General features: G+C 38.3%; 1 protein-coding gene and 1 long non-coding RNA gene across 4 annotated transcripts in view; one reads left to right on the top strand and one right to left on the bottom strand.

Annotated features, from left to right (window-relative positions):
- The window catches only part of C4H1orf21 (chromosome 4 C1orf21 homolog), a 171,096-nt gene extending 148,492 nt beyond the window's left edge, over window positions 1-22,604 (bottom strand). Inside the window, exon 1 of one of the 3 annotated variants that reach the window (XM_077157214.1) lies at window positions 21,663-22,604. The gene's annotated coding sequence lies outside the window, so the exon portion shown is untranslated. Of the gene's footprint in view, window positions 1-16,183; window positions 16,239-21,421; window positions 21,542-21,662 lie in introns of those variants that run through there. The other 2 variants (XM_077157212.1, XM_077157213.1) reach the window with 2 other exon arrangements.
- LOC143680749 (uncharacterized) lies at window positions 6,834-14,234 on the top strand. The gene is made up of 3 exons (XR_013174159.1): window positions 6,834-6,971; window positions 8,452-8,545; window positions 14,128-14,234. It is a non-coding gene; the product is annotated as an uncharacterized LOC143680749 (long non-coding RNA).
- Window positions 22,605-22,989: the final 385 nt, after the last annotated feature.

The following is a 22,989-nucleotide window of genomic DNA, read 5'->3' as shown; positions in this document are numbered from 1 at the left end:
TAAATTGGGTTGTCTTTTTATTAAGTTGTAAAGTCCTTTATGTTTCCTGGATTCCAGTCCCTTATCAATATTTGATTTTCAAATATTATTTCCCTTTCTGTAGATTGTCTTTTCACATTCTTGATACGTCCTTTGATGCACAAAAGTTTTCAATTTTGATGAAGTCCAACTTACTGATTATTTTGTTGCTTGAGCATTCAATGTCACATTTAAGAAACCACTGATGAATCCATGGTCATGAAGATTTATACCTATGTTTTCTTCTAAGAGTTGAGTAGTTTTAGCACTTACATTTAGGTTTTTGATCCACTTACATCTGCACCCAATTGTCCCATCATCATTTGTTGAAAATACTATTTTTCTTCATTGAATGTCTTGGCACATTTGTCAAAAATCAACTGAGCATTGATTTATGGGTTTATTTCTAGACTCTCAATTCTATATTGATCTATATGCCTCGCCATAGGACAGCACTCCACTGTTTTGACTACTGTGGCACTGTAGTAAGTTTTGAAATTGCAAAGTGTAAGTCCTCCAACTTTGTTCTTTTTCAAGATTGTTTTGGCGATTCTAGGTCCCTTACAAATTCCCTATGAACTTTAGGGTCAGCACTTCCATTTCTGCAAAAAAAAAAAAAAAAAAATGGAATTTTGATAGGGGTTGCACTGAATCTGTAAATTAATTTTGGGACTATTTTCATCTTAACAATATTAAGTCTTCCCATCCATGAATACAGGATGTGTTTCATTTATTTACATCTTCTTTCATTTTTTTCAAAATGTTTTATTATTTTTATGTAAAAGTCTTACACTCCTTTGATTAAATTTATTCCTAAGCATTTTATTTATGTTTTGGTCCTGTTGTAAATGGAATTGTTTTCTCAATTTCATTTTTGGTTTGTTCATTGCCAGTGTACAAAGAAACACCTGATTTTTCCATTGCTTTTGCATCCTGTAACTTTGTTGAATTCATTTATTAGTTCTATCCATTTTTTTTGGATTCTTTAGGGTTTTCTACACATAAGATCATGTCATCTTCTAATATAGGTAATGTAACAGCTCTTTTTCCAAACTGGCTACCTTTTTATTGCCTAATTACCCCAATTAGAATTTCTAGTACGACATAGACTAGAAGTGGTGAAAGTGGGAAATTTATTTTTTTTAGCAGTAATTTAATTTTAAGAGTGATGTTTTCAAGTTTTGTTCATATTGAGAGTAATATAAAGCCACTTGAGAGACAAAAAATCTTTCCAATTCACTGTGGTTAAAAGGGGGAAATCTTAGGTTGTATATATGTTACTAGAATAAATTTAAAAAAACACACATGTAGGACCATACAACATAAACACTGAAACCTAATGTAAAGTATGGGCTATAGTTAACAATATAATTGCAAAAATATCGTTTCAGCAATTGTGCAGATCTACCACACTAACTAATGCCAAGTGTTAATAATCAGGAAAACTGTGAAGGTGAAGAAGGGGTATGTGGGAACTCTATATTTTCTACATGATTTTTCTGTAAACCTACAATTTCTCTAAATAAAAAAAAAAATCTCCAATTTACAAAGTTGATCGTGGATAACTGGGGAAAGGTTTTTCACCATGTCGTTTGGATTCTGCACATAAACCCCTGTCAAATCATTCATTCTTTTAATCAACAGATATTAATTTTGAGCAACAACTAAGTGATGGACTCTGTGTTTGGGAGGCATTGCATGTATAATAGTAAACAGGACAAGATTTGGTCCCTCTCTCTATCCCCATAAAATAAAAAAGTTCAGAGAAGAGATCATTTGAAAGACCAGTCACATGGTAATATGGTACAGCTATGCAGTTTAACGATGCCATAAGAGTTCATCCCACAGGTACGTGACCTAGCTTTGAACAGGGGGTGGAGAGGTGACAAAGGAGGTCAGGTTAAGGACCCAAAGACTGAGTCATAGTTTAACCACAACTAAAGAAATGTCATGAAAACATCCCTGAAACTGCATCTCTTTTATAGACTGACATAATGTCAAGTTCTCATTTTTAATGAAAATTCTCTCATTTGACCCTAATCCAACTGAGATATCAAAATATATCCCTCAAGACCGCTAGAATAAGCTACTCAAAAAAGTTTCCTCTTTTTGTATTATCCTTCACATAAACCCTAGCATATTTTTAGCTTCCATTTTTCCATTAGCCTTGCTCAGCTCTTCTCTCCCAACCCCTACACCCTCTATTCATTTGCCATTTAGAGAGGTGAGTCTGATGGTGCAAAGGAGCATGCAGAGACTGCAACACAGAGCAGATCTGAGAGCCTCCTTTTCGCATATTGTTAACAGTGTGCTATTTCTGAAGTCATAGATCACAGTGTGAGCATTTAGCCAAAGCATCTCTTTGATCTTTGATGGACTCTTCTAATATAAAGTTCCACAGAAGATGATTTTTCTCTTCAGTTAAATAATCAGTGTGATAGGATCATCTGCCATCTCTAAAGAATTGGGGTCCAATTAATCACCCACAGTTTTATGTAAAACTCAGCTACAATGGTCGTATGGCTACATCATCCTGTGCCAAGTAATTGCAAATTGTGATCCCTATTCCGCAATGTTATAAGCTGATCTAGTGTGATGCCATCTTCGTGGAACTTTCTTCCCATCTTTGATTAAACAGACTAGCATATTTGTAAATCCAGTTCAAACTAAAAAAAAAGGATTTAAAAATTCCTAAGCATACATGTCTATCCTTCTCCTCCTTATCATGCCATAAGCCTCTTTAGGAGATAGTTTAGGTATCCCCTAAAGATACCACACCACAGCAAGTTAACCTTAGCATTTTTATTCCAGAACACTTCACCTGACAACAAAAGAAAGTTTTCCTCTCCATATAAGTCAGTCCATTACTTTAGACAAATACATATTACATATTTATAACACCTTTGCCTTTTCATGAGGAGAGATTATGATGGCTTTTTTCTTTACCTTAATTTTCTGAATTGTAAATGAACAGTCATGATTTTATCAGAAGACATACTTTTATAAAACAGGGAAGAAAAAATAAGCAAAATACACTTTTGAAAAAAATCAAAGAGTTTTCTGACTTTTTTTTAAAGCCACAGGAGTGTCTATATGCTATTTACATAACTTTATGGGTAAGTTTCAATAATTAGTCATAGACCTCTATATTTTGGATGGGAAAGTCAATAATACTGCAGAAAATTCCCTGTGACAGTCAAGAATGACACTTCGAAAAAAATGAAGTCAAAGTGACAAACTCCATAAAGAAATTCTAGGCCAGAAAGAACATGAACACACCACACGTGGCTTGGAATATGGGAAAGAATTCAAATTTTGATTGCAGTGGGTCCACAGAGAGCTATGAAGTCAGCAGTTCAGAAAAGGATATAGCCACGTTACTAACAGATCAGGAGAAAAGTGACTCCCTTCTTCCTCCGATTAAAAAGAGAAATCAAGACAAAGCGACATCTAAAATCTCCTTTCTTTTTACTGGAGGAAAAGCCAGCATCTAAGCTCCATAAAGAAAAAATATATACATAAATAACTAATCAGTCTGTCTGCCCATCTGCTCCACTTCACTGTAATGAGTGTTAATACAGCAGCCCACTGGGGGGGAAAGAAGAAAGGGAGCTGAAACGTGTTGTCTAATCTTGACGCTTTGGTGTCCTTGGGCTACTGTTAACACCATTTCACATTTCATTGCGGATGTTAAAAATAATACATAAAGAGATGTCACAATTGACATGAGGATAATCTGGAAAAGTCAAACTTTCCTGTTACCCAGAAACTGCTGGCATTATGAAACATACTCCCTCCTCGCCTCACAGTCATTCAGCAGCATGACAATCGACAATGTGCCATTAATGCCAAAGTAACATGAACTTTGGCTTCTGCCTTCTTTGTGGGAAAATTCTTACTTCTATGAATAATAATTGCACAGAGGTATCTCTCAGAAAAATAACAATAAGTCCTGTGCCAGATGGTACATTTCTGCTGGATTTCGGCAGTGAGGTGTGGAAAGGGTTCCTGGAGTGGGAGTACGAGCGAGCCCAGAGCTCTGTCTCAGCTGTCACACCCCTGCCTCGGTTTCAAGGCAGGGCTTCATCTCTCTGAGCCCCTTTCTTTGATTCTATCATCTAACAGGAAATATGTCCAAGAAGTGATCCTAAGGGATGAAATTACTGCTCACATAAAGGCCATTTCTTACTTCGACTCAATTTCATCACACATTTTGTGTTTTCAGCAATTATCCAATTCAGATATACTTTTGAAAGCCTCAAATACCCAAATAGTCAGGAAAACCTAGGAGGTTCAAAGATCATAAAGGATGACGTTTTGGCCTGAGGACTTTAATGAATAAAATTAATTTTTAACGTGTTTCTCATAGGGAGCTGGTTACACGCATGTGTGAGGAAATATACTGGATAATTGTTCTTCAGATAAGGATTTAAGAATCTGGTGCCTTTACCCTATACATTAAAGCTCTACTCTTATATTAAGTGTTTGTGTTCGCATAAGTTCATGGGCTGCTGACTGCATTTCTAGGAAGCCAGGAGAGGAAACACTAGCTGTTGATTAAGTCGCCCACCCATACCAGTGTGAACCCCATAAAGGAGAGTTATGCCATTTCTAGATTTGTTCCTCAGTGATCAAAAGCTAGTGGCATATCATTTCTGGACTTTGAGTTCTCTTTCTTCTTTCCACTTCAGAGACCCAGAATACCAGGGGTATCTGCAGGAAGTTGCCAGCCCATGCCCTGTGTATATTAGAGGAAACCCTTCTCTTGGATCTCCTGACAACTATGCTGGTTCACCACAGGTCGCTCGGGACAAATGCATGTCATTTCTGTGCCAGTATCCTCAAAAGAATAATAGCAGCACCTGTTTTCCCTCTTTGGGGGAGGGCTGTTTTAAAACTCTGAATAGATAATGAAAATGCCTTTAAAATATAAATGCAAGGTCATATTCTGTGCATACTCCACCTGCCTAATCCAAGGCCTCTCACCAGCACTCAGTAGAATGGGCCTCTTGCAGGTGGCCGTGCTGGCCTAACCCAGCCACATCCAGACCACTGGCACTCAGAAACGGTCAGAGAAAATGAGAGGAAACAGATGGAAAGGGAAAGGTAAAAATTAAGAAATGACAGAAAGTGAAAGTGGAATGAGTACTAATTACTAAAAAGGCACAATTTGATTATAATCTAGGCAAACAAGAAGTCATGGTTCCTGGATGGTCAGGAAAGTACATCCCAGGTGCTCTGCGTGTTGAGACATATCGTAAAGGATAGATATGATTCCTGTCCTCAAAGCACTAGCATTCAGTCCATGCTAACATCATATGCACAATATAGTAAAATAAAATTCCAGTGACTAATGTACACTGCAGAGAAAGAAAGGATCGGAGATGTTCTTCAGCGTCAGAGGATATATCGAGCTAATTAAATTAGTGCTTGCCCAGCTCTATTTTATGCAACAAGAGATGTATAGCCATCCCGCATGTGTTACTTTCCGCCAGACCCTCAGTAAGTATTTGCTGACAGGAGACAGTGAAACAGATGTCACATCGGTTTTGAGCTGCTGATTCTCAACACCGTCAACTACAACAGAGAACTGCAGCCAGTCATCCCTCAAAAACCTGGATGAATGTTCCTTTCATGGTGCCAGATGACGAATTATGCCACTGACCCCTTGTCCCATGAACACATCTGAAAAGCATGGTTGACGGTTTCATCACTGAATAAGAAAGTCTCGACTCTACACAAATCTGGTGTGTTCCACATTTTTTACTCAATTCAGTCCCCAAATTTACTACTGACAGGAACTGCATCTCAGCCTTAAGCTGATTACTGGGATAGATAGAAAAAATACATAACCAATAGTCTTGAAGATATGGATTATCTAAACTAACTATGAATAGCAAATGTGAGAACAGTTTAAAAAACAAAAAAGCTTGCTTATGTTTTGTTGAGGGCTTAATTCAGTATTGATATTTGAGTATAGCTATATTGAATAATCGCAGACTTTTAAATACTACTAACAAAACAACGAAGTAACACCTTGAAAAAATCTGAATCCTAGAAATTGAAAAACAGAGCAACCCTCAAAATCTAACACAATTTCTTTCCCCCACCAAAAAAAAACCTCTTTCTTCCTTTTTTCCCTCCCTACAAAAATAAATAAAAGCATCATGAGAGACCAGTGCAAAATCTGGTCTAAGATCCCTCTTCACCTTCTCCCGCCTTGGGATGTACCATTTCAGCTATAAAAAGTCAGAGCTGATTCGGTAAACCTGCCACCACCCAGAAGGGCAGAGGGCTGCTCAGTGCCACAAATGTCTCTTGGGGAAAGCAGTGGCTACCTGAAATTCTGCCTTCTGAAACCTTTAAGCTCCAGAACAGTTCAAGGTCTAAAAGCACCCTGAAAACTTAGAGAAAGCAAGCAGGTAAAGCATCTTTTGGGAGGATTTTTTTCCTGCCTGTCTGTCTCTCACACCCACACATACACCTTAAAAGTTCTGAAGAGGCAACAATTTAACCCAATGTTTTGTGACTGATACATTCTCCTTAAAGGAGTGAAAAGAGTCCTGTAGTCTTCCACAAGTTACTAACGTCATGGTTAAGCTGTAAATTTCATCTACACATTTCATCTATAAAATGGGGTAAGACCTCATGAGTGTTATGAGTAGGCGAGCTAATATATGTGAAGTGCTTAGCACAGTAGCAGGTACATGGTAAGCAATCATTAGCTGAGAGCCATTGTCATCATCACTGCTGTCATTATTACTTAATAGGATGGTAATGAACTTTAAGAAAGAGGCAAAGGCAAAGGAGACTAGAAAGAAGAAAAGGAAAAAGAGAGGAAATGTATGGCCGCTTCGTGGTTCTTAGGCACTGCAGCAATGATAAACAGGCAGACTGGACAGGGGCAGTAAGAAGGAGGCAGCAGTTCAGTAGTTGGGAAAAGCACATGGCTGGTGAGTGGCACCTGCAAACAGAGCCCCGGGAAGTGCTGATTGTTTCTGCAGCACCTGGGGTGGGAACAGCAGTCTTTGTGTGCCACATCCCCAGGCTCTGAAGGCAAAGGCTGCTGCAGACAAGTTGAAGGTCAGAGAGCTCGCCCACGCTTTGTTAGAGCCTTAATGAGTGTGCGGCTCACATCTTCCTGCGATCAACATATTTACCCATCTGTCTCCTTCACCAGGCAGATTGCAAAGGTCGAAACCATATCCTAATTACTGTTCTCTACTGTGTTGGGCACACAGTAGGTCTGCAATACGTGTTGAATGGATGAATTCTATCAGAGTCATCTTTTCACAAGAAGACAAGGGGGACTTGCTCAGTCCCATGCCATGGGCAGCCTGCATGGACAGGACAGCAACCTCTTCAAGACATCACCAATAACTAAAGTTCAGAATGTTAATCGGAGTTATCATAGAACATTTAAAATTACCACCAGTAATATACTATACAAAGACAGGGGTAGAATAATATATAATATTATACTAGCATAGTGACATTTTGAAAGTTTTTGGCACTTATAAGCTTGGCCCTAATCTACCCCAGAAAGTTGAACTGTTTGTTTATTTCAGCAATGAATTTTGTGGAAATTATTTTGTTCTCAACATTCCCCTGGGGACCAAAAATTTCAAAACTGATAAGACATTTAGCTCTTGATATGCACCTTGAATCTAGAGAAATTTAGCAGTACTTCTAAAATTTGCCCATCTGAGAACTCAAGGGTTGTTTTTTGTGGGTTTTTTTTTTTTTTTTTTTGGTTTTTGGCTGAAATTTACATCTTTGATTTGCTTTCCATGACTCAGGATGATGTCTTTAGAAGGCCAAACAAATTGAAATTATAAATATCATTTGCAGGTAGCACAAATCAATGCCCCTTTAACCTAATGAGTTAAAAAAAAAAAAGGCATCTCAAGTTCTTTTGCTGCTCTTAAGAAATGCACAAGACTCTTGGGAACTTCCATCGATTTTATAAAGCTCAGTCAAAAATACATTCTGTGCAGTCATCTACTTAAAGAAAACAAAAAGTAAGAAGCTGAAAGAACATAACGAGGAGGACAAAGCAAAGTCAGCTGAGTAATGGCCACTCCTTTCTAAAGTACTAGCAGATCCTGTTCTCCTGTCCTTGATGAGTTTGCTCATGATTCTTCACTGAAGAGACTTTCCACCACACCTACCATCATCTCTGATCTTTAGTAGATCTGGAGAGGATAAAAACCATAAAAGTGGGGCAACATGCTCTTCCCCAGCCTTGCTGCTGTTCATGAGCCACTAAGAAACTATGAAAAGAACATACAGCGTTACAGGTCATGAGCTATTATGATCCTGTAAATATTACCAAAAATTGCAATCTACTCTGAAACAATTTTAAATCAGACCAATGTTCACCCACCAAAGTAGCATAATTGATGAACATTTTGTTCTTTTCTACTTGTCCAGAAAAATACACTTAGAGAAAGGAGCCAGAATGACAAGCCCAGTAGGAGTGGAGAGCAGGAGACGCACATGGTGGCCGGTCAACAGGAGATGGCAGGTCAGCAACAAGACATATCATGGAGCTAGCACTCTCCAGCAGACCCACATACAGTTCTAGTCTAAGGCATAAAAGTTTGAAGTTTTAAATGAATAGAGTATTAAATGCATAGCTTAATGATAAAAGGGTATAGCAGGTGGGTCCACAGGTGGTTCAATGGTAGAATGCTCGCCTTCCATGTGGGAGACCCAGGTTCGATTCTCGGACCATGCACCCCTTCCCCCTCCCCGAAAAAAAGGGTATAGCAGATATCATTTAAATTTGGGGTTTGACCACATTCTACCCTGTTGAGGCCTTTGGCCAACGTGTTACTTCTGTGGAACCTGCATGAGTGGCCACACTGGGGAAGTTATATTCCTGGATATCACGAAAGTACATCTGATGAATGCTTAGTATCCCACGTCTGGGAGGACTGCTTTGACCCCGCCCCATTCCCATCACCTCCATCACATCCCCATCATACCCCCCAGGAAGGGACAAAAAAAAAAAATGAAAAGACACGCATTTCCTAATTCCAAGATTTCACTGAAAATTTTAAGGAATTTTAAATGATCCAAATAAAAGTAGTCCATTTTCCAGACCCAGCCTCAAAACGTATGCATCAACTTTCTTCCCAGGCCATGACTTTTGTTTTTGTTGTTTGTTTTTTGTTTTTTACTTTTTTGAGAGAAGACAAAAAACTTTCACATAGTAATGTTCAATGAACATGAGGATAGTCTCACTGGCAGTCTTAAAAACATCAGGACATGATTATGGTTTTCAGAAAAAGTTCTACTTCTCATAAATTCATAATTATCTCATGAACTTTCCATGACAAAAAGAAAGTTTAGATTCTCAAAGCACTGATCTGTTGGGTCTTTCTCCTAGTCCAAAATACCCCATGACTCACCAATGCCTCTAGGGTAAGGCCAGAGATATCCTAGATTTTCAAGTTGTACATTTCCACTGAGGTCAAGGTCCCTAATGTTATAAATGACAAAACTGAAGGCTAAGGTGTCTTACTTGGGGTCCCCCAGGTTCAGGGCCAAGACCCAGACCTACCGACCTACTCTTATTCTTACTTCTCCCATACACCTAGCATCCTCTTCATCACATCAGGTGGGTCTCACAGACAAATTTCTTCCTGAATCTTCTCACATTCCCACCTCCCTACTTCTGTTTAAGCCTATACTCTTCCAGGAGGAAGGCTTCACACTATTCCATGCTTTCCCCCAATTTTCTCTTTCCTAAAACTCTTACTTATAGAGTCATGTACTAGACTATTTGTTGAGAAGGCTCTCTCTCCTCACCTGTGCCTAGGGGTTATCGTCTCCTGGTCTGGGTGAATGGTGCCTCCTAAAAGTTTTAGAGCCCTGAAGACTTACCCCATCATGGCCCTCCTCCTTACAGAGCAAGATACAGCTGTTTATTGCTTTCACAAGTCTTGACTGTTAATTTCTGGAAGGACTCAGATTGTTTGTTTCTTGTTCCTTATTGTTTTCCTAGCATCTAACCGTGTTTAGCCCTTGCTACATGCTCAATAAATAAATAATGAATGAATGCCCACAGAAGAAAGTTTAAACTTCTTCTCAAGGAACTCAAGGCTTTCCATAATATATTTCCATCTACATTTCCAGTCTCATCTAGCTTTCCAGAGGCAGCTGGCTCCATCAGGCTAGTCTCTAATACCAAACTCTGAACATATTTTCATTGTCTAACGGCCTCTGGTCACAGTTTTCATTTAAATAGAAAGCCCTCCCATTAATCACCGCCTGTTACTGAAATTCTATCCATCTTTCAAGGTCCACAACAAGTCTTATCACCTCTAAGAAACCTTGCTCCAAACCCCACAGATTTCCCCCTTCTCTAAATTCAGTAGCATGTGTTGCTGGCCCATTTGGCCCATTCATCACCTATCCATGTTGCTGCATGTCTCAATGTAAGTTGATGCTGTCCCTCTTCCTCTGAAGTTAGCATTTAACTCTCTTTAGGAAATAATTAGACATACAGCCTTGGAACACCAGGGTACCATTGTTTGATATTGTTAACTTTGGTGTGGTTTTGTCTTACGGCCCTAATTCATTTATAAATTTTTTAAGGTAAGTCATGCTTTCCATGACTCTGATCTGGTGCAATTCTTTGCCCAAAGGAAAATTTAATAAATATTTGTTACCTGAAATTGGTTAGAAAGCAAAAGTGCATGGGATGGAGAAAACAGAGATTATCAAAATTATGATTTTTGCCAAAAGTGCAGTTGAAAATTTCTGATTATTAGAAGCTGTTTAGAAAGGTCAAATAGTATGATTTGATAGTGTAATTATACCATAATTTGGTAAAATACTCTCTGAATAAAGATTATTTTTAAACAGAAACTTTTGTCCATACCATAAAAAACTATGAATAGCAAAGAAAATTTAGTAGAAAAGGAATCAAAAGGGCAAGGAAAATATATACCCATGCTTGATACTCCACCACCACCCCAGCTCTACTTTAGGACCGCTGGCCTGTAGCAACCACAATTGACCTTTTTATTATAAAAAGTCTAGTTCATAATTGAGTTAACACCATTCAACTCTCCTGACTATGAACCAATAATTTTCCTGACACTGCTTGTCGGGGGAAATGAGGAGGGGTATATTGATCTTTCTACCTGGTTTGCCATAAATGTTTCTCTGTAATTTTTGATATGCTGTGTCTATTTAGTTTTATTTATTTTATATCTCACCATAGCCCCCACCCCAAATATTAACAGCAGCTGTTTTCAACCATAAATAATAAATGTAGAAAACAAATGCTATGTTCAGCATTCAGTGACCCAGCCACAGAAAGCCAAGAGACCTTTTGCTAATCTAGGCCCTCGATTGCCAAATACCCGTGTACCCACAAGACGGAGCCTGCAAACACACTGCCCACATCAGGTCTGGCTCATTAAAAAGCGATTTTGGCCTGCAGTGGAAAATCACAACACACAGCAGCCTTTTTGCCAGGCTACCAAGATCTGAGTGTCAAGGAACATAAAAAGGAAGTACACACACATTACTTGGGACTGGAGACCTCAGAGTTGCCAATTATGACTTTGCTCTGGGAAAACCCAAATTAGCCCAAATCTGTAACCCTCTAACAACCAACAATTAATGTATGTTTTATAGGCCATAGTCTGAGCATACTTTTTAATGGACAAGAACAAATGTACCCATTACTAGGTATGTTCTGTCAGATGAAGAAGACAAGAAGGAGAGAAGGGGATACTTTACTGCTTTAAGGAATTAATGAAAGTTGACTCCTCTCCAACGCAAACCACAGACAACAAAACAAAGGCTCAGGTCCTCTTTCTGGTTATTTTGCTTTGTTTCATCAGCTCATCTATCTCACTTTAATGGACCCCGGTTTCTAAGGGGTATTTGTAGTTAAGAGTTTCCTAAGGGGTATTTGTATTAAGACTTCTTCATTGCTCAAAAATATATACATATTTTATTGATTTTCCTTCCCTATCCATTAGTGAAAGTCACGCTATACGAAACAATGCGTTCTTTTTAATCAGCCACTCTAGCAGAGGCAAAAATAAATGAAATGTGGGAGGCTGTTATTGGTATGTCAAAGAGAAAGTGAAATTCTCCATAGGATGACACAATCATTTGTTTTCCCCAATGAAGCAAACAAATCAAATACAAATAAAATAGGAACCCAGACTTCATCATTCACGGTGTAATGAGTTCCTGCTAGATTAACCATTCTCCTCTCCTATTACACTCACTCTCCTCCCCACCCCAATCCCCAAAAAAAGAAAAAAGTAAAAACAGATGTGGAATGACATCAGCAAAACAGCCAAAGATCATCAATCTACAAGACAGGAAATGTAATAGCCAGAGTCGCATCTTTTTTAAACATTAGCTGACTCCTGGCTGGTGGCTCTGGTTCTGTTGTGCAGAAAATGTGCTCACCGAAATGACAGGTCTTGGGTAGCCTCAATAATCAGGAGCAGGTTTATAGGTAACAGAACCTTGGGACAAAGAGACTCAAACCTGCCAAGGCTTTTCAAGTTTAGAATCCTACCTAGATAGAATGCCTAAGGCCAAATATCTCAGACCCACTGGATCTTGTGGTACTTTCCTCCTCTCCATCCCAACCACCCATTATTAGAAGGTATACATCAGCAACATTCTGTCAAGATGACCAAAGACAAACTGTGTAAGCACTGGGGAGCCTCTTCCACCGGCATTAGAACAGCCCATTAGATGGATTATGCCTCTATATTGCATATAAGGAAGTAGTCAATTCAAGCCCCAGTGGCTGAGTGCTGCAAAGTCCTAAGTGCTCCTAAGTCCTGGCCAATAGAATGGATAGAGTGGGTGGTCCAGGGTCACAGGGGTGGGCTGAGGTGCTGATACCAAAATGCTCCTCTAGCAGGAGGGCCAGGAGGACTCTTTAGGATGTTTGCAGGCATCGAAGCATCAGTATTTTCTCTACAGCTGGGTATAAGGAAGGACACCTATCTTCAACATCCAGCAGCGATGGAGAGCTAGGGAATTCAGAGCACTCTCTGTCTAGCATCACAGATGCCAAAATAGCTGGTGTTTATATATCACCTTACCATTTTCAGAGCCCTTCACACACATTAGCTCTCTTGAACTGCCAGGGTCTTAACTAGGTGACCTGGAAGACCCTGATATCCCCACCAGTAAAGTTAACCCAGATCTAGGGTGCCCCCCCTCCGGGGTGGGGCGTTGGGGTAACGAAGCAGAAGAGCTACTTTTAGAAAAAAAGGGTTAGTTACCCTATTACTATTTCTTCTGCTGAGAGCAAAATAAGGTTTTAGTGAAGCAAGAGTCAGTAAAAATAACAAAGCATATTCAGTGGTGCTTATAACATCTCCAACCTTGGTATACCACCTGATAGCACGTTCACAACACCAATTCCTATCAAATGTCCATTGAAGCTGCATTTTTTGGAAGGAAACATCCACAAGGGAACCCTGCTGCTTCTCTCACTACCAGCTGCTTGAGTGAAGGGGTGACTGCAGGGATTGGGGAACACAGAGTCGCTCCTATCTCTGGCTAGTCTCCCCATATCTAATACATTTCTATCACTACCTATAAACATGATTTGGAAGAAAATCTTTGACTAAAAATCTAAAGAAATGCGGTGATGATTGCCAGTCATCTGCAGAGGAAATGTCTTTTTCTCTGAGGAAACTTACTCATTCTGTGATCTTTGGTGGAGGCTGTGGAACTCTAACACCCTAAAATCCTGAAGAACAACAGAAAGAGTGGGAGAGCTCACCATCCCATATTATCGATGGCCTTTCTAACATGAAAACGTTAGAATGGGCATAGCCCGAATAGGGAGGAAGCTCAAAAGGGCAGGTGGGGTTATAATAGAGAAGATAGGATTTAACGAATGAGTATGACTGCTGAATCATTATACTGATGTTTCTTTTGGTCTCCAGTGTCTTAGAACAGCCAAAAGGAAAAATCTAAAATTGTGGCTCTGTAACCCAAACCAAACTCTGAAATCTGTTCTATAACTAATTGGTGCTTTGAAATTTATTGCTGTTTTATATATATGTTACTTTTCACAATAAAAAAAAAATTTTTTTTTTAAAGAGCTGGAGAGATGGAGTGAAGGGAAGTTGCATGCTGAGCAGTTGTGGGGGCTAAGAAAACTGGAAGCAGTCAGAGGAAAAGTGAAGGAAATAAAACTGAAAGAAAAAATGGAATGGATGCAAAGGTTTTTATGTGTTCTCTCCCTGCCAGGTCAACTCAACATCTAGATTTAGCTGAAAGCATCGGGTTTTCTGGAAGGCCTTTCGTGACCCTCTCTGGTGACTTGCCCCACCCTGCATGCTCCCGGGTTCCTCCCTGCACCTTCCACGTCTCCTTAATCCTGTTTATGTGTCTGTATTCTCAACTAGTCCATAAGTGACAAAAGCAGAATCTCTCTCTTACTCACTCACTTCTTAGAAGAAAACTACATCAACCCCTAGCATAGCGGCCCCGCAAAGATGGTACCCAACACATTTGCCAAATAACAAATTAATCTTTAAAATGCGGAAGATGTTACTAAATACTGGCCACAACAACCCTGGGACAACTTTGGGATCTTAAACCCATATACAGCACAACAAACAGTAATACATTTCTGTGATAAGAAAGGAAAATCAGTCAGCTACTGGGAAGTAAAAAAAGGGAAGCTGTGCAGTTTCTCTCTATCCCACAGGGCCACATTAAGGCACTTTCATAACTGGCATCAATTCCCCAGGGGTACAAATTTACACTTGATCCTCTTTGGCCCTAAAAGCCATAAGGCAAACTTTAAAAGAGTCTGATTTGCCCTTTGCCCTCTCCAGGAACAACTTACAGGTTGGAAAAATATAGCCTATTATGTTAGAGTGATGCACTCCTTGCATGTCAGGCAATTTGCTGAATAAATTACTCCTGAGACCACTTTCTGATCTACTCTTCTAAGTAGCCTGCTGGAGCATCTCTAATCTACTCTTCTGGTGAAGATGGTAGAAGCTGACATGAAAAGTTTAGGACCCTGTAAAAGTCTCTATAATGTCAATGTTCCCCATAAATGGATCAAGATACAGAAACCAAATACTTCATAACAAACAGAAAAATATGTTATAGAAGGCAGTTAACCATGACTAAATATATATGATTACTACTAAGATATTCTGTTCTTTTTTAATATACCCTAAACTTTAAACATTTAAACTTCATAAATTTTAAGGAATAGAGATATTTGATGGAATTACCTCTAAAATACAGAAACTTAGTAACAATAAGAATACTATTCTCATTCTTATTTTTTTGAATTTGCTTCAAAATCATTTATGTAAGAGTTAATTTCTCACCCTTTTTTTGGAATTCTGGCATTCTAATATCATTTTACTTCCTGACACAAACATTAATGCCCTGCCCCTTATGCCTTGAATTCTTTAAGACTGGTTCTTGAAAAATCTTTTTATGGTATATATTTAGAAGTGAATTAAAATTAACTTTGTTATAAGAAAATTTCCAATCTCTTGTGAGAATAAGCAAGAAGCCAGATCGTTGTGAAATCCAGAGTTGATGTAAATGAATGAAAATGTTAATTTGAAACGCTTCTGGAGTTGTTTCAAATTATAGCATGAAGCCATATCAATTTATTCTTCAGTTGGCATGTGCCAGGCATAATATAGAGTTTTTAATTCCTTCAAATAATCTAGATCTAGAAGTATATATGTAAATTCCTTTAGGGAAGATTTCTTTCCTCTCTGTTTTCCCCATGGGACCCAACATAATAATTTGTACACAGGACTCAGCCAGTAAATTTAGCTGGGTTATGAATGAATGACTAAGAATGTGACATATCTTCTCCTACCTATCCTTGGTTGAATTCCTGAAGAGAAGCAGATATTAGCAGATGGACAAAAGGACAAGCACCATTGGAACGATCAGCACTTTGCATCACAAGATAGTAGTATTTCCATTATGGGATCAGTTATCCAGCCCCTCAAATACATGGTCCCCAGCCACAACTCTGTGAGGGGAACAGTGTCCCTTTAGCCACATCTGGCACAGGACATTCAATACCATCTCTAGGAGAGGCAGAATTGGGCAGTTGAATTAACTTTGGATCAAACAAACTGGGGTAGAATCAGGCTTTGTTACTTACCAACTATGAAACACAGGGAAAGTTAATTCTTCTCTCTGAACCTCAGTTTCCTCTTCTATAAAATGGGCATAAAACCAATCACCTAAAAGACTCTTCGGAGGATTTAAAACAATGTCTTTAAAGTAACTAGCATGATGCCAAACATTTAGTAGATATTATAAATGAATAAATAAATGATTAGGGAGTAAACACACATACAAATGACAAAAATGACTACTATTCCCTAAATGATATAATAAAAAAAGCCTCTGGACACATAAGGCTGATGAAATCTCAATTTTCTCTTATTTGCTACACCCCATAAGAGACTGAGGAAAACGAAGGGGAAGCAAGCGCTCTGACAGCTGGCAGCATACCCGTCACAGAGGCACTCAGGACCACAGTCAGATGCAAGTGTTCAGAAGACACTGGACAATGCAGTACAGGGACAACAGCTTACAATGGAAGCCCCAATGACCGAATGATCACAAAGGGGTCAAGCTGCCCATGACAGACCAATTCCACTTAAGAAGCCAAGGGAAATAGAATCCATGTAAAATATATTCTATCCCACCTCCAGTTGGAATTCATGTCTCTTTTATTTGGTTCTCAAAGTATTTTGTTTGTTCCTCCACAACAGCACTCAGCATACTATTTTTCATCCAAGCATCTGCAGAGCACAAGCCCCTTGAAAGCAGGTAACTGGTTTTATTCATCTTTGCTCAATAAGTACTTGCCAAATCCACCAAATTCAAGATGACAGAGACAATTCTAGCACTTCCATGTCCCAGAAAGCTCTTTCTTATCAGTAAGAAGTAAATTGTTCAGAATAGTCTGTATCTTCACAGTTTATTGCTTATACAGCCAAAACCATCAGTTTGTGGAGCATGTATGTACAACTCTAAGATATCGAGGCAATGTTATTATAATTAAAGGGCAAGAGATAAATCAAACCAAATGGTCACATTGACCTTCACCATGGAGCTGCCCCAGATAACTTCTGCCTGGTTTGAACTTCTCTCCTCCTAAATGCTCACACACTATTCATTCATTCTTTCAGTCAACATATACTGCTACAATTACACGAGGCAAATCTGACCACATATAAATATATCTATGTGTATTTATATGGAAAGTATTTGTCTTTAATGGATCATTGGAGGGTAAAAGATAAGTAAGAAATTTCAATGCAATAAGGTAATTGATATAGCTGACAGAAAATTGAAGTACAGGAGATAAAATTACAAAGTATGCCTAGATAGATTCAAGAAAGATTATATAGAGAAGGCAAAGTTTGAGTTGAAACTTGGAGAAGTTTAAACAAGAAAAATATAAAATTTTGGACTTCTACAATCACAATTCCTTCCAAATGAGAAAGAGTGAGAGAATATAAACAAACCAAAACCTCTCTGAAGATCATCAAAAGTAAACTTGTTTAATTCCCTTTCCTCTATTCTAAAACCCAATAGGGTAAATATTACAACTGTTAGCTATGATATGAACTTACCTACCTTGATTAATTAAAGGGAGTTAAGTTTAAGCAGGAAGCATTGAAAAGAGATTGTGTCTCAACCTGACAATGCACAGCAAGCAATAACCAGGGGTTTAGTGTATATACTGTGTCTATAAATGGAGAATTATACAGCTTCTTAACATGTTCTCAGGGACTATGAAAAAAAATGACAGTAAACACCCAAAAATGAATAAAACTCATAAGGTTCCAAAGTCTAAATGTTATATGAATAAAACTCATAAGATTCCAAAGTCTAAATGTTATATATTCATCCATTCATGAACCCAATTCAAAAACATTTATTCAAGACTCAGTATGTGCCAGGCACTGTTCCAGGAGTTCAAGATATGATTTGTGTAAGAAAGACATAAATGGCAAGTATATGAAGAAACTGGAACATGCATACATTGCTAGTTAGAAAGTAAAATGGTATAGCTGTTATGGAAAAGAGTTAGTTGGTTCCTCAAAACATCAGCTACCCTATGACTCAGCAATTCCACTCTAGGTATAAAGGAATAAAAGAAAGAGGAAAGCATGTTCCACACCAAAACCAGTACACAAATGTTCATCATAGCATTGTTTATAATAACAAAAAAGGTGAACACCCAAATGTCCATCAGTTGGCAAATGCATAAACAAAATGTGACATATCCGTATGATGGAGCACTATCCAGTCATAAAAAAGAGTGAGGCATTGATACACGTTCCCAGAGGATGAAACTTGAAAACATACTAAATGAATAAATGCCGACACAAAAGGCCCATAATGTATGAGTCTATTTATAGAAATATCCAGGATAGGCAAATCCATGGTGACAGAAAGTAGTTCAGTGATTGCCAGGGGATTGGGGAAAGGAGAGATGGGAAGTGACTACTTAATGGGTACAAAATTTCTCTTTGCAGTAGTGAAAATACACTAGAATTAGATAATGGTGATGGTTGTACTGCCATGTGAATATACTAAAAATTACTGAATTGCTCCAAATTGACATATAATGTGAATTATATCTCAGTTTTAAAAAGATAGACATGAAGCTTTAAAGTATAATTTGAAAGAGTTGTTTTTTTTAATGACAAACTTTAAAATGAGCAATCCCAGGAAAATTGTAAGTTGCCATTTATAGCTGTCTTTTCATCGTTGTCCTCTAAGGGAGAAAATATTCACGGTCAACTGAACACCTAGAAGGGAGCGTGCCTGAGTTGGGACATTGGGGGAAGTTGGATGTCTCACAAGTACCCTCTCTAATATTTTGCTACTCAAAGTGTGGTCTAGGGACCAACGAGATTGGGACCCATATGAGAGCGTATAAGTAATGCAGAATCTCAGGGCCACCCCAGTCCTCAGAATCTGTATTCTAACAAGATCCCCAGGTGAGTGCTACATATATTGAAATATCAGAAGTACAGTTCTGATAGGTGTTATGTTATGTACAGGTTTAGTCACAAGGCAGGTCATCACACATCCGTGGCTGATTCAGACCTCTAAGTCTCCTTCTGATTTTTGAGACACAGGATCTGAGAACTTGTCTTCGAGGAGTTGAAAGAGCAAAGAAACACCATGAAGCAAGTTTACATGTGGGTCTGAGTGTGAAGATGAGAGTTCTGAATGGTCCAAAGTGATTATTCTCTTCAGACAGAGTCGATCCTCATTAACAGATAGGTTAGGAGATGTATAGAGGACTAGTTTCTGCAAGAGAAATAGCATAAAGGAACCTGAAACCCCCCACAGGAGGAGCTCAAAGTTGCCCGGAGCCCAGTGTTCTGACACTGGCACAGCACACTGGAAAGGGTGTGTTTGTCCTTTAAAATGTTGGGTCATGAGATTAGCTACAAACCTACAAATATCTCTGCTGTTTTTAATAGTGGAATCTTGAGAAAAATTAGAAATTCAGATAACATAAAAAACATAGTAGACATACATGACATGTCACACTTCATTAAGCTCTAATTCCTTAATTTGGACTGTTCTGAAACAAGAATATAGTTAATTGGCAATGGCGGATATAAAAGAAACATATATACTACCTCTAATTCCTCCAAAGAATGCAGATATCTGAGACAACAGAACCTAGTTTTGCAAGTTCTGCACTTGCTGGGGATCAGCAGTTTATACTTCAAAAGGAATTCAGGGAAACCACACTGTGAAGCTGTATACTTTTGAGGACCTTGTCTGTCCCATATGCTCTTGGTCAGTGAGTTCTATTGCCCCACTGCTGTTGGACCTAACATTAAATTTGCCTGCTTAAATATCTGTCTCTATAAGTACTAATTCTATTGATACTCATCCTGATAATAAAATATCCATACCAAAAAAAAAAAGTTTCTAATCTCTTCAACCATATCAAATCAAATTATTTCTCAGTTTCAATTACTGGATAAAGATTAGGTTTTAAATGTACAAACTTTCTTACTCACTGACTTTGTCAAAGTAAATGGACAAAATAAATTTACTCTTTGTATGTAATTTTTAGTGTTTTCCTCATGGATCTGCTGCCAATGATACGCACTTAGCACAAAGCAATAAGGAACTCCACCTTATATGCATTATCCTTCTGTCCACATAATGTTTTATTTCTTGTTTCCATGTTTTAAAACAAATTTCAGTCAATCCCTCCAACAACTGGAAAAAAAAAGATTAAATATAATCTCTCTGTTTTTTCAGAGTTCACTTTTTAAATCTGCAATTTAACAGCACCGTAAAGCAGGATTGCAGCTTCAATCAACCTTAAACTTTAACTTACACAGAAGACAGCTGTAACATTCTGGCACCCACTGTCCTTTAATCCCTGGGGTTTCACACATGAAATGAAGAACAAGTCATACACAGCGGTTATTAGCAAATAACCTGATAAAGACCAGTTTGGGTCAAGATTTCTCCAGAGATTAAAAACTAACATAGGTGGCAGTATCAAACAAAGTCAAGGCTTTGGAACAGAAGAGAGGATATTAACATTGGTACATTCAGTAAACTAATAAAAAAGTTAAACATTGAAACACAGAACAATGTTTACACTGGGTTACTTCCTTTAGGAAAGTGAGACACTAGTTTTCTGAGAAAGGCAGATCTAGCAAAAATGTGCAACAAAACGATGTATTAGTCAATCCCCTAAACTGAAATTTTATGAAAAGGAAAGAAAGAAGTGCAAAACAAAGAAACACTGCTTTCTGCTCTAGCTGCACCAGAGGCAAAATACTGCATTTATCCGGCACTTCACAGATGGCAAAAGTCTGAACACAGAAGTCAGTCCATTAATAATCAGTTCTCCCCTCTGCCCAGCAGAATTTCCTGAAGAAGGGAATGGGGTTCAGTTCTTTAAGACAAGCGTGGCTTTTAAAAACAAGTCTGGCGTCCTCTCCTCACAGTGCTGCAGGCTGTGGACCTGGGCACTCAGAGATCTTTCAGTGTGCTTCTACAGGGTCTTTCTAGAAACCGGCTGTGGTTCCTCACCAGCCAGCTTGTTTACTGCTCAGGAGGGAAATGCGCCTGCCTGAAAAGAGACCCATTGCCAGAGAAAGGCTTGACACTTCCTTCTGACTAAAAGTTTTCCATTCAAGAGGCCAGGGAAAGTTGTTAAGGCGCAAACAACAGAGGTGAGGCAAAGCTACTAGATTTTTTAAAGTCCTTAAAAATCTTTCCTCAAATAGAGCAGTTTATAATAAAACTACACTGGATCACAAGAAAGACAAAAAGCCCCAGAGGTACAGGCAGAGAGAATAAACAAGGAAGATACAGATTTTGCTCCTACCTTGCATAACCTGAAGAATTTCACCAATTTTGTGTAATATCTCTAAAAAATGATCCACAGAACCTGGTGTTGTTTAATCTATTAAAAAAAAAAAAAAAAAAAAAAAGACCAGCCAAAGTTGTTCTGAGCCATCAGCACACAAACACATCATGAAAAGATACAAAACACAGCTTTCCTAAATGCAAAGTAAGTGGTGACACCTTCTCACCATGTAGCCACAGCAGGGTCAGGCTGATATTACCTGAGACAAATATGTCCTCACTTCACAGGCAGAAAAACACAAGAGCTTATTTCTGGTGCAATCCTGAATTCTGCTGTTTCTGACAAACACAACAGCATCCAATGACCCACAGCTAACATGACCCTGCTGATGAGATGAGAAGCACGTTCTTCCTTCAAAGGAACAGCAAGTTGTTCCTACACCCACATCTACAAAGAAAACACATTTTGCTCTGCACCAGAGTTTAGGGGCTCTGGAAACCAAATCTTTCCAAAAGGAATAACCCCCTCATAGGAGACATGGTCATATCATGTCACCCAAATTTTCTATTTCCTAAGCAAGACATAAAGAGATTTTCCCCAAAGAGATTTACATAACGTCTACACTGCACATGCACATGACAGTTTAAGAAGCATTCCATATGCTACCTAGAGGGAACTTGCATTTAAGTAGTTGGCTTTGGATTCTGATTTCAATGTCACAAAATATTTTGCCTTCCAGGGAAAGCAAAATATCACTTGGGGATGGATTAGCAGTTTTATTCATCTCTAATAACAAACCACATTAATATTTATTTCTAAAAACAAAATTATTTAGAAAGGATGAAATTGCTCAATGGCATTTTCTCAGTAAGTTTATAAACATGGAAAACTTCAGCTTTCAGCTATTTATAACTTGCTAATTCCCTCGTTGTGAACTTTGGGCAGAACAAACCGCCAATATGCAAGATACCCATTTGGGAGGATATTTGCAGCTAACTTTTTTTTTTTCTTTTTTTGCATGGGTAGGCAATGGGAATCGAACCCAGGTCTCTGGCATGGTAGGCGAGAACGCTGCCACTGAGTCACTATTGCACCACCCTGCAGCTAACTTTTAACTCTTTTGTTTTTGAGCTGGCTGTGCAACTGTGCCTAAGTCTCTAGAGATATTATGTATGTATGTGTGGATATATATGTGTTTATTTGTATATATTTTAATAAATACACATATTCAAAATTCTTAGAGCCACAAGCCTGATATTACAACTGTTAATGGACTGTTAATTCCCCAAATTGGGAGAAAATAAAAAATTTTTAGAAGAACACATATGGCAATTATTTTTATGCAGTTAAACTTTAAAAATTATAGCTTAATTAGTAAATTTTATACTGCAAAATTCAGAGATCATCTGAAACTTCCTTTTTCTCCATCCTTACTTCTGATTTTAAAGAATAAAAGAATTCATTAACACATAAAATGACTTAGGTTCTCTCCCTGACTTTAATAAAGCCTTTCATCCACATGAAATTTAATTAGGAATAATATTGATATAGACACGGCAAAACACAGGCAAGCTAAAGCAAAAGGA

The sequence above is a fragment of the Tamandua tetradactyla genome, chromosome 4 (genome assembly GCF_023851605.1).
Source record: "Tamandua tetradactyla isolate mTamTet1 chromosome 4, mTamTet1.pri, whole genome shotgun sequence".
Taxonomy (NCBI): Eukaryota; Metazoa; Chordata; class Mammalia; order Pilosa; family Myrmecophagidae; genus Tamandua; species Tamandua tetradactyla.
This window is presented reverse-complemented; position numbering and strand designations above follow the sequence as displayed.